This window comes from Engystomops pustulosus, chromosome 6, assembly GCF_040894005.1.
Source record: "Engystomops pustulosus chromosome 6, aEngPut4.maternal, whole genome shotgun sequence".
NCBI classification, from domain to species: domain Eukaryota; kingdom Metazoa; phylum Chordata; class Amphibia; order Anura; family Leptodactylidae; genus Engystomops; species Engystomops pustulosus.
Genome location: NC_092416.1, coordinates 31612817 through 31627975, shown reverse-complemented (window position 1 = coordinate 31627975; position 15159 = coordinate 31612817). Strand labels below are relative to the sequence as shown.

Below are 15159 nucleotides of genomic sequence, written 5' to 3'. Positions count from 1 at the left end.
CTGCATTATGAACATTGAGGAACGCCCAAATGCGGGAAGCGGTGACAAGCAGAAGTAATTCCATGATGATGATGAGGTCAGGGTTCTGTGGGGCTGATTTGATCCCTCCTAGGACTGTAAACTATGTGAAAACTTGGTTAAACAACAGAATTTCGTGTATACAAGAGCACAAGCTAAATCTCTCACGATCCCTAAAGGGTGTGGGACCAAATGGTAAGCAATTGCTTCATAGATCCAGGCACCGTGACTGTGGTAATCTTCTTATATTTGTTATCCATGGCCTCTGCACTTCTAAAAGCAACTTTTAAAATGATGCTAATGTGCCAGAAGGGCTTAGGGCGGTGTTACCAGAGCCCCTTTGTGCTGTAGCTTTACAGTCTATTACACTGTGAAAGAGCACTTCCCCCTCCCAATGGCTACTAAAACTCTCTATTGCAGTAAGATTACAGCAGGCGGAGATCAGGGAAAAGGCCGAAGGAAAAGGAGTGAGGGCGGAAGTGCTCCTGCACAGTGTAACAGCCTATGAAGCCAGAGCATGGAGGGGCTCTTTTAACACAGCTCATAGGACTTCAGACTCATTAGCATAATTTTAAAAGTTGATTTTAGAAGGAAGGAGACCTTGAATAACCAATATAAGAGGATTAACACAGTCGTGGCACTTGAATCTATGAGTGAGTGCCCTGGTTTATCAGGATGGATTTTGGTGGCCGATTTTCTTTTAGGCTGTATCAAAAATGTAGAATACAAATCAGGGCAGATTTATTATGCCTTGTATTCCAATTTTCTTTTTGAGGGATTCCGCCCCTCATAGCACTTTTCATAAATGGGTGGGGAATGGGGTAGGTCAGAGCCCGCCGTAATTATTATAGTCTGTTCTGGAATATTGCGCATATCACAAATTCACATAACTGGAAGCTAGCTTTCTATCCGCCCGACCCAGGGTTTCGCCGGCAAGGCTTCTTCCGGGGCGTTACTTCCGGGGAGTAACGCCCCGGAAGAAGCCTTGCCGGCGAAACCCTGGGTCGGGTGGATAGAAAGCTAGCGTCCCGTTATGTGAATGTGATATGCGCATTTTTAATGGATTTTTGTGAGTATGATGAATTGGAATAAATTTTAACCTTGTTGGAACGTACCACACCATCTGCCTGCATATTTTCTTCCAGTTACAATATAATAAAGGAGGAGAATGAGAGTGCGATGGTGCTAGTCTGAATGGTGACATACTTTCAGCAGGAGAAATTGAAGATTGGTGCTGTTCATCGAAGTTTTAAGATAAAATAAGAGGGAGAAGAAGAATCCTTGGAGCTCCGGTCATAGTGAAAATATTTTTCTCTATTTTGTGAAGTAAGAGACATGTTTGCTGGAATATCCAACTCCAACACTTAGGGACCGGAACTGGATTCAAATAAGATCAGTTTGGGTCGAACATTCCGGGAAGGATATGATGCAGTTTAGTCACATCCGACTCGTTCATTGGTTTTAGGCCTTAGCTTAGACCAGAGGTAGGGAAACTATGGCTCGGGAGCCAGATGTGGCTCTTTTGTTGGCTGCATCTTGCTCTAAGACAGACCTTTAATAAATAGTGATGGCTGCTGTGTGTCTCAGGCTGATCACTGGACACAGGCAGAGATGTTACCGCTGCCTATGTCCTTAGTACGACCCAGGTGCCATTGTCTAAGCCTGGATCAAAAAGAAGAGCATGGGAGCGATGAGGAGCTGGCTGCAGGGAGCGCTGATAAGTGAATATTTTTATTTTTTTTTTGCTGTGACTACCTATCAACTGGGGGGCATGTGCTGTGGCTACCGATATAATGGGGCGTGTGCTGTGGCTACCTATCTACTTGGGGAAATGTGCTGTGGCTACCTATCTAATGGGGGGATGTGCTATGGCTACCTATACACTGAGGGACATGTGCTATGGCTACCTACCTGGTAGCCGCCGGTCTTTATAGGAACCCAGGAAGTGGCCAGCGCCAATCAGCGACGCACTGGCCCTTTAAATTTGCGAGTGCCGGTGCACGCGCTGGCCAGCCGGGACGGGAGCTGGAAAGTGGGGGGTTGAGTGAGCTCAGAAAGGGGCGCCGCCATGGAGAGGGGCACGGGTGTGCCTGCAATCCGAGACCTAGATTGCAGCGGCACCCGTGACACTGGGACTACCTAACTACTGGGGCGCATGTGCATATTGTACGACTCTTATGGAATAACATTTTCAAATATGTGGCGTTCGTGGCTCTCTCAGCCAAAAAGGTTCCTGACCCCTGGCTTATACAGTCTAGTCTAAGCTTGAATCGGTGGAGTGCAGCAATGATGAGCAACCATCTGGGGGTTTCTGCCTAATTCTCAAACCCCCAATTCTTTCGAGCTCATGTGACCCTTGTGTTCTTCTTCTCCAATTACTTAGGATGGTGGAGTGGAGTCCTTCCATATGCAAAAATGATCAGATATTGAAAAGACTTTCCTACTACCTTATGAGCAGAGCACAAATTGGTTACGGATCGTGCTACGCTGAATCTATAATGACCAAGAACTGTGTAAAGTCCAAGTTTAATTTTAATTTTTGTGTTATTTTTCCTATGATCTACAATACGAGAAAGGAACCGGAGAAACTGAATTTCTCCCAAGCAAAGATACATCACACGATGAAAGCAAAAAACCCTTTATTCTACAACATCTATGAGGTTTGGGCTTTTCAGGATTACAAACCCTCCTTTCTACATGTAAATCCAACAGGTTTTACATTAATTGGGTTTTACTTTTTCCATTTAAAAAAATCATATTCTATGACCTAGTATAAAGCTACAGAGTATAGTATAGTATGGACATAGGGCTTCCTAGGTACTCAGTAAGCTGAGCAATGCCTGTGTGGTGACTATAAGGATAGGCACAGGATAATTCACATTGGAGGACCCGGACCATATAATATCTTGCTTGCAGAAAGAACTTTCCTGGAGATGTTCTGGTGCTGGGGCTTGACCTAGAAAAGACAAAAATGAAGCAACATTGAAAAGGCATTGGTGTTACACTTCCTGATTATGGTCCGTGGTTCAAGACCTCCCTTTACATTTCTATTAATAAAGAATAGAAATGAGTGAACCCATCCAGCGAGACATGAGAGTGGACATAGTAGTATAGTGAGACACTGAATACATACCTCAACACCTACCATAACAGAAATAACTACACAGATGAGATATTTCATTAGACAAAATGGAGGAAATTTATTATGACACATATGTCTAGAACAGAAATTGTGGAACTGGTGACCCCCTTCCGATATACGCAGTGGTATAATCGGGAAGAACTGAAAGGGACACTGGCGGGATAGAACCCTTCCCAAAACCTACCCATCACAAGGTTCGATGAGCACGTTGGAAACAATGAAGCATGCTACCACACAAAACGAAACTCAAACTGCTTGCACAATGTACTTCATGTTAAATAAACATAAAAATGTTTACTTTCTCTGGAAATGTATTATATCGGAACAATGAGCATGTCTGTAAACCATGCATACTGTCTTATTGTCCTGTATGTTTAAATGCTGTTTTCTTTTTGTTGGAAACCTAAATACAATTTTGTTTCAAAAAAAATAAATGAGTGAACCCAACCTATAAGTCCAGGTTCACACACACGACCTGAACACATAGCTGGATGAAGCCAATACAGCAAATTGACGCCTGAAACCCTAATTCGGCTTATACTCAAGTCTATAAAAAAAAAATTAATACTGTACTCACCTTTCCAACGCCCCTTGTAGGTCCTCTTCTTGTGTCCAGTGATTCTTCGGGTCGTTCCGCTCCTCTTCGGGTCCACTCGCAATGCCCGCGGCTCACAAACAATGATGACGGCAAGCAGCTGGCGTCATTATGTGTGCCCGCCAAGTGCTAAGACCCGAAGAGGAGCCGAAGAAGACGGAAGGACCTGAAGCATGGAGAGGACCTACAGGGGGCGCCAGAAAGTTGATTTTTCTTTTTACTACAGGGGGGCTGGTAGGCTATATACTACAGGGGGCAAGCTGGCTATATACTACAGGGGGCTGACAGGCTACATACTACAGGGGCAAGCTGGCAGGCTATATACTACATGGGGCTGGCAGGCTATATACTAGGGGGCTGGCAGGTTATACACTACAGGGGGCAAGCTGGCTACATACTATAGGGGGCTGACAGGCTATATACTATGGGGCTGGCAGGCTATATACTACAGGGGCCAGCAGGCTATATACTAGGGGGCTGGCAGGATATATACTACAGGGGCTGGCAGGCTATATACTACAGGGGCTGGCAGGCTATATACTACATTGGCTGGCAGGCTATATACTACATGGGCTGGCAGGCAAATACTACAGCGGCTGGCAGGCTATATACTAGGGGGCTGGCAGGCTATATACTACAGGGGCTGGCAGGCTGTGACCAATGCATTTCCCATCCTCGGCTTATACTCGAGTCAATAGGTTTTCCCAGTGTTTTGTGTTAAAATTAGGGGTCTCGGCTTATACTAGGCTCACCTTATACTCAAGTATATATGATACTGATGGATAGCTACTTAATGGGGCACATGTGTGTTTTTCGGCTACCTTTTTTCAAGTTTGGCTTACTCAATCACTGCATTGTATCTTATGTTTTTTCACTTGTGATGAGTTGCCTGTTTAGTCTCACTTTTTCCAACTTTTTGTGGTGTGCTACTTTCTAGTCCTAAATAGTAGCTGCAAAAGTAAGTCTCTCTTTGGTACGGTGCTTGATTCTGCACCTAAAAAGCAGCTAACTGCACACAAAAAAGAACACAATGGGGCACATTTATTTACCCGGTCCTGTCGCAATCCAGCGGCAGGTTCTCCGACGCTGATCCGGGTCTTCCGGCGATTCACTAAGGTAGTGCGCCCAATGTCCACCAGGTGTCGCTGCTGCGCTGAAGTTCGTCGGAGTTCACCATCCTATCCTGGGTGCAGGTAAGTGCGCGTCGTATTTTAAAAAAATACAGCGTTTTTTCCGAATCCGTCGGGTTTTCCGACGGCCACGCCCCCGATTTCCATCACGTGCATGCCGGCGCTGATGCGACACAATCCGATCGCGTGCGCCAAAAACCTGAGGCAATTCGGCGCAAATTGGTAATTTTCGGGAAACCTGACAAAAAAAAACGTGATTCGGGCCCTTAATAAATGACCCCCAATAGGAGTGATACACGTCCCCCAATGTCTCTCAGACGTGAATTTGTTACATACTTTTGTCATCTGACTGTTGTGGATACATTCATGTGTCAAGATGGACAGAGTTCCCAGGTTTCCTTATCCTAAACCCTCTGTATTCACCCACCTCCTATTTCACAGTGCTCAGCTTTTGGGAAATTTGCTTGGGAAGAAACAGAATTTTGCAGGGGCACAAGGTTCTCTGGACGGGGCGGCTCTCCACAACTTTTTACCATAAAGCAAGTGTTTTGCTTTGCCTACCGGACTGACACTGGCACAGAGGGAACAGACAGGGACTCAAATATTTTTTCCCCCAATTGGCGCCACACACTGGCACGGTAGTGGTTCCCAATTTTTCTTTTTCTCTGTTTTCTCAGATACATAAAACAGGATGGTTCCTTTCTAAAAATCAAAATGGCCATCAGTGCCTGATTTTTCACAATTTGGCTTTTCATCTCTAGATGACGTTAGAACGTGCAATGTACTGGACATCGCCTCATTCCACTCAATGGAGAAGCTTCAAGCATCACAATGAGAAACATTGATTTATTGGTTGGAATATCTGCTGTTCTTACCCTTCATATCCTACCACACAAGCTCTGCCAGGGCTCCCATCTCACTAGAATCCCTTTTTCTACAATCCCCGGAGCCTACACTCTATGATACACTCTGTATAAACATCACTTAGGTCTTATTTGACCTTTGGAGGGTCTTAAAAGGTCCTAAAATGGCTCTTGTGTATATTGAGAGCAGAGTCAGGAAGAGATCTCCTTATGGAATTTGGAGACTTAAAGCCATTGATGCTCCACTAGTGGATTCTGGGAAATTTAAAGCAGGAACAGATATACAAGGATTTCATGAGTGAAGGTCCTTTTGTGGGTGGTGTGGCCCCCTAGAAGGCTTGGGCCCCCTGCTACTGCCCGAACTGCCTATATTATAATCCACTTCTGGCCAGGATCACTCACTTTAATAGGCCTGCAAAGTGGGCAAATGCCAGGGGCCCAGAAAGAATTCTTTCAAATGAATCTTGAATTGTGTTTCTAGGTGCCAGGGATCCAGAGATATTCAGGTTTAAAGTGAGAATATCAGGTGCCATTTTTTTATATAAAAATCACTCCCGATGGCAGTTTAACAGTTAATATCTCCGTTTTTCTGACACCTAGAAACACAAATTTCATATACAAGAGGAGACTCTCTTCTTTTGTAGGAAAAAGGAAGTGAGGTTCTATGTGTCACAGATCCAGAGATACAGCCCCCTGAAGTGTCTCCCCTCCAGATTCTTAGCCATCAGGCTGCAGGGAGCATTTGCTGGACACAGGAGCTGCTGCACCTCACAGATAATGGAAGTATTCACTTTATATGTTACTACATTTTGATAAGGAATAATATCAACTAATGTTCATGTTTTTAACCCTCTCCTATCCAAAACTATCTAAGAACACACTTTCTCTCTTATTGCCTTTTATTTCGTGATAGTTTTTTTTCCCGAAAATTGATACGATGAACATTCGATCCGCTTCGCCTGATGTCGCTACATAGTGACACCGCGACCCAGAACATGTCCATAAAGTTTTATGTAACATCAAAAACACTCACATGTCCTGGAATAAAGTTTTTATTTCCCACCATCCTCCATTACTTACACCTCTTACTTACACATTCTCACTTAAATTCTTATGAAGCGCGGAGGATTCTGTTATTGTGCGGATAACACAATGGCGCACATCTAAAAGTGGCTTTTGTTAGCTCATTAGCTTGGTTAATGGATATATAGTTATTTATTGGGGTTACCATTGTGTAAGGGAGGATACAATGATAGATCTGTGTGACGCTCAGTGCAATTTTCTGCAAAAATAGTTTGGTGTCCCCTGTGAATTTAACGTTCCCTCTGCTGCAGATTACGCAGCGCTGCACAGAGCTTGCCAGATCAGTCCCTAACCCCATGGGGCTCACAATCTAATCAACCTACCAGTGTGTTTTGGAGTGTGGGAGGAAACCGGAGGGCCCAGAGGAAACCCACGCAAACACGGAGAAAACATACAAACTCTTTGCAGATGTTGACCAGCGCTGCAAGGCTGTAGTGCTAACCACTGAGTCACCGTGCTGCCCATCAATCTCCCTATCATCTATCTATCTCCTATAAAATTCTCCCATATTACAGTTCATTTTACCATACTAAAGGGAGCCTCTTACTGATTGTGACTGATCATAAAATTGTTTTATTTTGGGGGCCCACTTTTAGTTTTGCCCAGGGCCCCACTTGTTCAAGGACCGGCCCTGCTCCAATGATAATGAAGATTTAATAATGGTAGAAATCATTGCTGATGACAATCACTATGCAGACAGATTTCTCATCACTCGGCAGACGTTGATGAAGTTATAGGACTCCTCAGAGTTCCACAGTTTGGTCATTTATTGTAGACCAAATACCTTCCATTACTACAACCCTCTTTTTGCATTGTTGATATAAACGCTTAACGCTGAGGCCCTTTTTTCTTTTTTGCTTTTTTCACTCCCCACCTTCAAAAATCTATAACTTTTTTAATTTTTCCATGTACAGAGCTGTGTTATGGCTTATTTTCTGGATAACACATTGCACTTCATAGTGACAGTATTTAATATTCCATGTCCTGTACTGGAAAGCAAGAAAAATGTGGGGTTGATTTTTACGGAGTTTACTGTGCGCCCCAAATGACATGTCTACTTTATTCTTTGGGTCGGTGCGATCACAGGGATAACAAATTTGTATAGGTTTTATAATGTTTTCATACATTTACAAGAATTAAAACCTCCTGTACAGCAGCCTCCCAAAGTAATGAAATGCCCTGCAGCAGCCCCCTAGTAATTAATGCCCAGCAGCCTGCCCAGCAATGAAATACCCATGCAGCCTCTCCTGTAGTGAAATGCCCTGCGTCAGCCACTCTAGTAATGAATTGCCCTGCAGCAGTGCCACTTGACTAAAGCAGCCCCTCTTATAAAAAAAATAAACTTAAATACTTACCTTCCACTGCTCCCCGCGGCTCCTCTTCTTCACTCGTAATAGAGCATCCATGCAAACACTAAGATTGCTGACCTCATGGTATGTCCGTGGGCAGCGCGCATGGAGATGTTGCCTGCTCTGTTATGAGTGAAGAGGAGAAGGAAAAGGAGCAGCGCAAAGCATCGGCAGGTAAGTATGTAGGTTTATTTTTTTAATACACTTGTGTATAAGCCAAGTTGGTTTTTTCAGCACATTTTTGTCCTGAAAAACTAACAAGCAGACTCTCTAAGCAGAAACTTCATGATCCGTCTAGTTCTGTGAGCTGACAATATGCTTAGATTATCAAGGTACAGGGTTTATATATACTTTAATTTACCTTCTGAACATTCATTAGTATCTGACAAATAGACAGAGAGATCAGACAGATCAGTGATGAGAGTTGATGAGTTCCATGAGATGCATATTACACACAATGACACTCTCCCCTCTGCTATCACAGCCATTACATACTGTCAGATCCGCTATATACCTCCCTCGCTCTCCCCTGGATAAAGATCTTATCTGTCTGTAGGTCTAGTCTCCTCCCACTCCAACAGGATCTCACTGTGTATCTGTGTGAGCTCGTCCTGGAATGCAAGGGGAGGAGCTGGAGGCAGAGAGCAGCTCAGTGCATCCTCAGACAGGAGAACAAGATGTCTGCCGACCCTAAAATCAGAAGATCCAGGGTCGGATCCAGGGGCAACCAAAATTGTGTAGACCAGGACTGATAGAGACAGGTTGGACTTATATCTGTGAAATGCTGTATCTTTGTTAATATCAGTGAATTAGAGAATGTGTTATTTTGTTATTCTGAGTACATTTAAGAATCTTGTCTGTGTGGGAACACCCCTTTAAGTACAATCATGCAACGGTGATTTTATCATCCAAAACTATTTATGGAATTAAAAAAAGCCTACGAGAATGGTGATTATATCCCCACACATATGTCTCAATATTACTATTGATTGTTTTATGTTCTGAAATGTATCACAATACATAAAGTTTTATTGTATCTTAATAACATGTCATGTGACCTTGAATGTCAATAATAAAGTCTAAAGCTGCTGACAAACGCAGCACTAGCGTAAGGGGGCGGGCCTCGGTCCGTTCCCATCCGCGTTTCTATGGAATTGCAAGAGAAGAAATCGTTGCTGATGACAATCACCATGCAGACAGATTTCTCATCACTCGGCAGACGTTGATGAAGTTATAGGACTCCTCAGAGTTCCACAGTTTGGTCATTTATTGTAGACCAAATATCTTCCATTACTACAACCCTCTTTTTGCATTGTTGATATTAACCCCTTAACGCTGAGGCCCTTTTTTCTTTTTTCACTCCCCACCTTCAAAAATCTATAACTTTTTTAATTTTTCCATGTACAGAGCTGTGTTATGGCTTATTTTCTGGATAACACATTGCACTTCATAGTGACAGTATTTAATATTCCATGTCGTGTACTGGAAAGCAAGAAAAAAAAATGTGGGGTTGATTTTTACGGATTTTACTGTGCGCCCCAAATGACATGTCTACTTTATTCTTTGGGTCGGTGCGATCACAGGGATAACAAACTTGTATAGGTTTTATAATGTTTTCATACATTTACAAGAATTAAAACCTCCTGTACAGCAGCTTCCCAAAGTAATGAAATGCCCTGCAGCAGCCCCCTAGTAATTAATGCCCAGCAGCCTGCCCAGCAATGAAATACCCATGCAGCCTCTCCTGTAGTGAAATGCCCTGCGTCAGCCACTCTAGTAATGAATTGCCCTGCAGCAGTGCCACTTGACTAAAGCAGCCCCTCTTATAAAAAAAAATAAACTTAAATACTTACCTTCCACTGCTCCCCGCGGCTACTCTTCTTCACTCGTAATAGAACATCCATGCAAACACTAAGATTGCTGACCTCATGGTATGTCCGTGGGCAGCGCGCATGGAGATGTTGCCCGCTCTGTTATGAGTGAAGAGGAGAAGGAAGAGGAGCCGCGGAGCATCGGCAGGTAAGTATGTAGGTTTATTTTTTTAATACAGTTTTGTATAAGCCAAATTGTTTTTTTTTCAGCACATTTTTTGTCCTGAATAACGAACAAGTAATACAGTAAAATTGTTGTCATTGAGAGACTTTTCATGCCACTACACTTGTCATAATCATAGTTTTATCCACTCACAATGCAATAATTCAGCTAGATATTGCACCGTCCCCACAGACTCCTGCCAGGACCTTTTAAGACCTATGAATATCATTTGAATCTCGGATAATAATTTTTTTCCTATTAACCTGAAGCACTTCACTCCATAATTTTACCTCTTGAGTTGTTCCATATGTAGAATTTCATCTCCATCAGCATCTCGGTCATGTTCTCCACCTTGCTATGTAAGTAAGCGTTCTCCGTCTGCAGGTCTCGGAGAATATCGTGCAGTTGGAAACAGATGCTACATCTCCACAGCATGAGGACCACGCACAACACACGCCAGCTCTGCATGCTAGGAATCTGTTCTTGGCTGTGTAAGCTGATGACTACTTCTTGTCGCTGTTCCCACTCGGCTTAACCTGCAATTCTCCACCTCAATTTGCCATCAGTAAGAGGAGCAGTTCTACAGCGCGACAATAACAGGACGAAGATCTTCTCTAAGCGACAGTAAATAACATTGGCCGCGGTTTCGCTGAACAGGGGAACTGATATAGACATTGATTCGGTCATGTACAAGGACACTAATAATTGGACAACTGGTAAAACTATTCCGGTGGTCTAGTTTTACACAAGCCTAAGGGTCTTTTCTTCTGAACACATGGGCCGAGCAGACTCCACGCTTATTGATGTGCTACTGCTGCCAGATGTCCTGACCAATTCATGGCAAAATAATGCACACATATATATACCGTATATACTCGAGTATAAACCGACGTAGCTAATTTTAGCACAAAAAAACTGGGAAAACCTATTGACTCGAGTATAAGCCGAGGGTGGGAAATGCATTATACAGCCTCCCCAGTATATAGCCAGCTAGTGCATGCCCCCAGTATACAGTGTGCAGGTCCCCAGTATATAATCTGCAGCACCTGCCCCCCAGTATATAGCCAACTAGTGCATGCCCCAGTATACAGTGTGCAGGCCCCCAGTATACAGCGTGCAGGCCCCCAGTATATAATCTGCAACCCCTGCCCCCCAGTATATAGCCAGCTAGTGCATGCCCCCAGTATACAGTGTACAGGCCCCCAGTATACAGTGTACAGGCCCCCAGTATACAGTGTGCAGGCCCCCAGTATATAATCTGCAGCCCCTGCCCCCCAGTATATAGCTTGCAGCCCCTACCATCCCAGTAAATAGCCTATCAGCCCCTGCCCCCCAGTATATAGCCTTCCAGCCCCTTCCCCCACCCCCCATTATATAGCCTGCGAGCCCCTGCTCCCTCCCCCCAGTATATAGCCTGCCTGCCCCTGTAGTATATATCCTGCCCCTTTATATGGCCCTTTCCAACAACCCCCGCAGGTCTTCTTCTTGATTCAGATGCTCCGATGCCTCTTCAGGTCCTTCGCTCCTCTTCGGGACATTTGGCTCCTTTTCAGGTCCCCGTGCACGGCTGTCACACACAATGACACCAGCTGCTTGCCAACGTCATTGTTTGTGTGCTGCCGGCAAGGGGACCCGAAGAGGAGCCAAACAACCCAAAGAGGAGGCAAACGACCCAAAGAGGCACCTGAGCATCGGAAGCAAGAAGAGGAGCTGCAGGGGGCGTCGGAAAGGTGAGTAGAGTGTTAATTTTTTTATAGACTCAAGTATAAGCAGAGTTAGGTTTTTTAAGCACAATTTTTGAGCTGAAAAACTTGGATTGTACTCGAGTATATATGGTAATTGTCTACATACATTTCTTTCTTTTACATGAATGAGATTAGTAGAGATTATTTAATGGTCTGCAGTGAATTATAAAACCTTGCAAATTGCAGGGAAAAGGCTGAGGTGCGTATGAGCACCAAAAATACATAGACTTGCATCACCTTGGCAGCCTGTCAATGGGATTAGTATTGGTAGTCCACAGAGAATGCACATGGCCATGCAGATCATCAAAATCCACTGCTGGACGCTCCCTTTGCAATTGCCAACCAATGACAACCCAGAAGTGAGAAGACACTACAGAGACACTTTTTGAGCACATCCTAGCACTCAACGGGGTCATGGTCGCTGGATAATTGAGGAACAGGCCCCATCCATGCCTGGCAGGTGGATTGCAAGAGAGGGAGATGCTGCGGATGGATGATTGTTCTCCCTGGGACACTCCCGATGTAGGCGTTAGGATCCCTGGGTGGATGATAAACGTAGCGCCCTTGATATTGATATTAAAGGGGTTTGCCCATGAAAGAAAATTCTCAAATCTCAATCCCCTAGTGATGTTTACACAATAAAGATTCATTTTAACCCTTTACTTTACAATTTTACTCAGTTTTATTGCTGTTTAAGCTCCTATCACTCAGCGTAGGTGTAAAATTCAACAGTGTGAGCGGGGACTCTAAACAGAAACTTCATGATCCATCTAGTTCTGTGAGCTGACAATATGCTTAGATTATCAGGGCATAGGGTTTATATACACTTTCATTTAGCTTCTGAACATTCATTAGTATCTGACACATAGACAGAGAGATGAGACAGATCAGAGATGAGAGATGATGAGATTCATGAGATGCCTATTACACACAATGACACTCTCCCCTCTGCTATCACAGCCATTACATACTGTCAGGTTCGCTATATACCTCCCTCCCTCTCTCCTGGTTAAAGATCTTATCTGTCTGTAGCTTTACTCATCTCCCGCGCCAACAGGAAGTCGGGAGGAGAGTAAATGCAAGAGATTGGTAATCAGAACTCGGTGTCGTGCATTGTTTTAATGCAAAACACCGGGTCTCGGTTACCAATCGATACAGACTGTTAAGCCCCTTCCACACTCGGGAGTGTGATGCGATGAACTTGCATCACACTCGCAACACGTGCTGCTCGGATCGCACGGTCCGAATGCTGCAAACTGGAACTGAGCAGCACGTGTTGTGAGTGTGATGCAAGTTCATCGCATCACACTCCCGAGTGTGGAAGGAGCCTTAGTGTGCATTCACATATTGCGGTTTGTTGCAGCCACTATCGTGTTTAGGAAACGCACACGGTAACGCCATGTGCGAACACACCCCCGTGCTTCTGTTTGAAAAAAAAATGCATACTTTGCTTTAGGTTATTCATTATTTTATAACCATCTGAGTTTTTTAATTCCAACTATTCGCTCAAACGGAAAAACGGATCCTGAAAAACGGAAACCTGAGGACACGTTCCCACATTGCAGCGCTGGGGTCCTGGGTTCAAGTCCCAGGGTCAACATCTGCAAAGCGTTTGTATGTTCTCTCCGTGTTTGTGTGGGTTTCCTCCGGGTCCTCCGGTTTCCTCCAAAACATACTGGTAGGCTGATTAGATTGTGAGCCTCATTGGGGACAGGGACTGATGTGACAAGCTCTGTGCATCGCTGTGTAATCTGTGTGCGCTATATAAATAAAGGAATTATTATTATTGCATTTTTGAAACGCATTATAACAGTTGAGGAGCTGTACGTAATTTCTATGGAAACGCAGCACTACGTGTGACCGCACCCATAGGTTGGTAATACACGTGGTTGTTTTGTTGCGATTTCAAACGCATAGGTTTTTGTCCGTTTTAATTGTGCAAATTCGAAAAACCAGACAAAAACGCATGCTTTTTTAACAATCTGAAAACGCACTAACTAAAAACGGCCTAAAAACGCCATGTGTGACATCACCCTAAGGGTGAAGACACACTTGCGTTTTTGGGCCGTTTTTAGTTAGTGCGTTTTCAGATCGTTAAAAACGCATGCGTTTTTGACCAGTTTGAATTAAGATAATTGGTCAAACCTGTCAAAAAAACGGCCTAAAAACGCCATATGTGTCTTCACCCTAGGGTGGTGGCACACGTGCCGTTTTGGCTGCGTTTGCAAACGCAGACCAAGCCGCACCCACCGGCTTGTAATTAGGCAAATCACCTCTCATCAGATGTTGTAATGCATTTCAAACGCAACATGTGAACGTACCCTAACAGTGATGTAATTAGGCAAATCACCCCTCCTCAGCTGTTATATATGCGTTTCAAACACAATGAAAACGCAGGTCAAAACGCAACGTGTGAACGCGCCCTAAGGCCGGCGCCACACGTAGCGCTTTGTCTGCGCTTGCAAGCGCAAACAAAGTCGCACCCACCGGGGCAGGCCTCGGCCCGATCGCATCGGCGTTTCTGTGGAAACGCCTGCAATCGAGAACGAGCCGCCGGTGTTTCGCCAGCCTAAGGGCGCGTTCACACGTTGCGTTTTGGTTGCGTTTTCATTGCGTTTGAAACGCATATACAACAGCTGATGTGAGGTAATTTGCCTAATTACATTACCGTTTATGTTTGTAAACGCAATGTTAACTCATGCGTTAACAAAACGCATACGTTTACGCTTTGTTAACGCGTGCGTTAACATCGCGTTTACGATGCGTTTTGTAAACGGAAACGTTAACAGTGATGTAATTAGGCAAATCACCTCTCCTCAGTTGTTGTATATGCGTTTCAAACGCAATGAAAACGCAGGTCAAAACGCAACGTGTGAACGCGCCCTGAGGGTGGTGGCACACGTGCCGTTTTGGCTGCAAACCAAGCCGCTCCCACCAAGGGGGGCCGCGGGCTGATCGCATCGGCGTTTCTATGGTAACGCCTGCGATCATTCCCGATCGCAGACGTTTCCTTAGGGCGTGTTCACACGTTGCGCTTTGGTTGCGTTTTCATTGCGTTTTAAAACGCATTACAACAGCTGATGAGAGGTGATTTGCCTAATTACATTACTATTTACATTTAACACTATGTTAACACATGTGTTAACAAAACGCGTGTGTTAACGCATAGTTAACACATGTGTTAACATTGCATTTACAAT

General features: G+C 44.3%; 1 long non-coding RNA gene across 1 annotated transcript; it reads right to left on the bottom strand.

Moving 5' to 3' along the window:
• Window positions 1–2640: 2640 nt before the first annotated feature.
• Window positions 2641–11088, bottom strand: LOC140134823 (uncharacterized). The gene is made up of 2 exons (XR_011856411.1): window positions 10505–11088; window positions 2641–2974 (listed from the first exon to the last, which is right to left on the bottom strand). It is a non-coding gene; the product is annotated as an uncharacterized lncRNA (long non-coding RNA).
• Between the last annotated feature and the right edge of the window lie 4071 nt (window positions 11089–15159).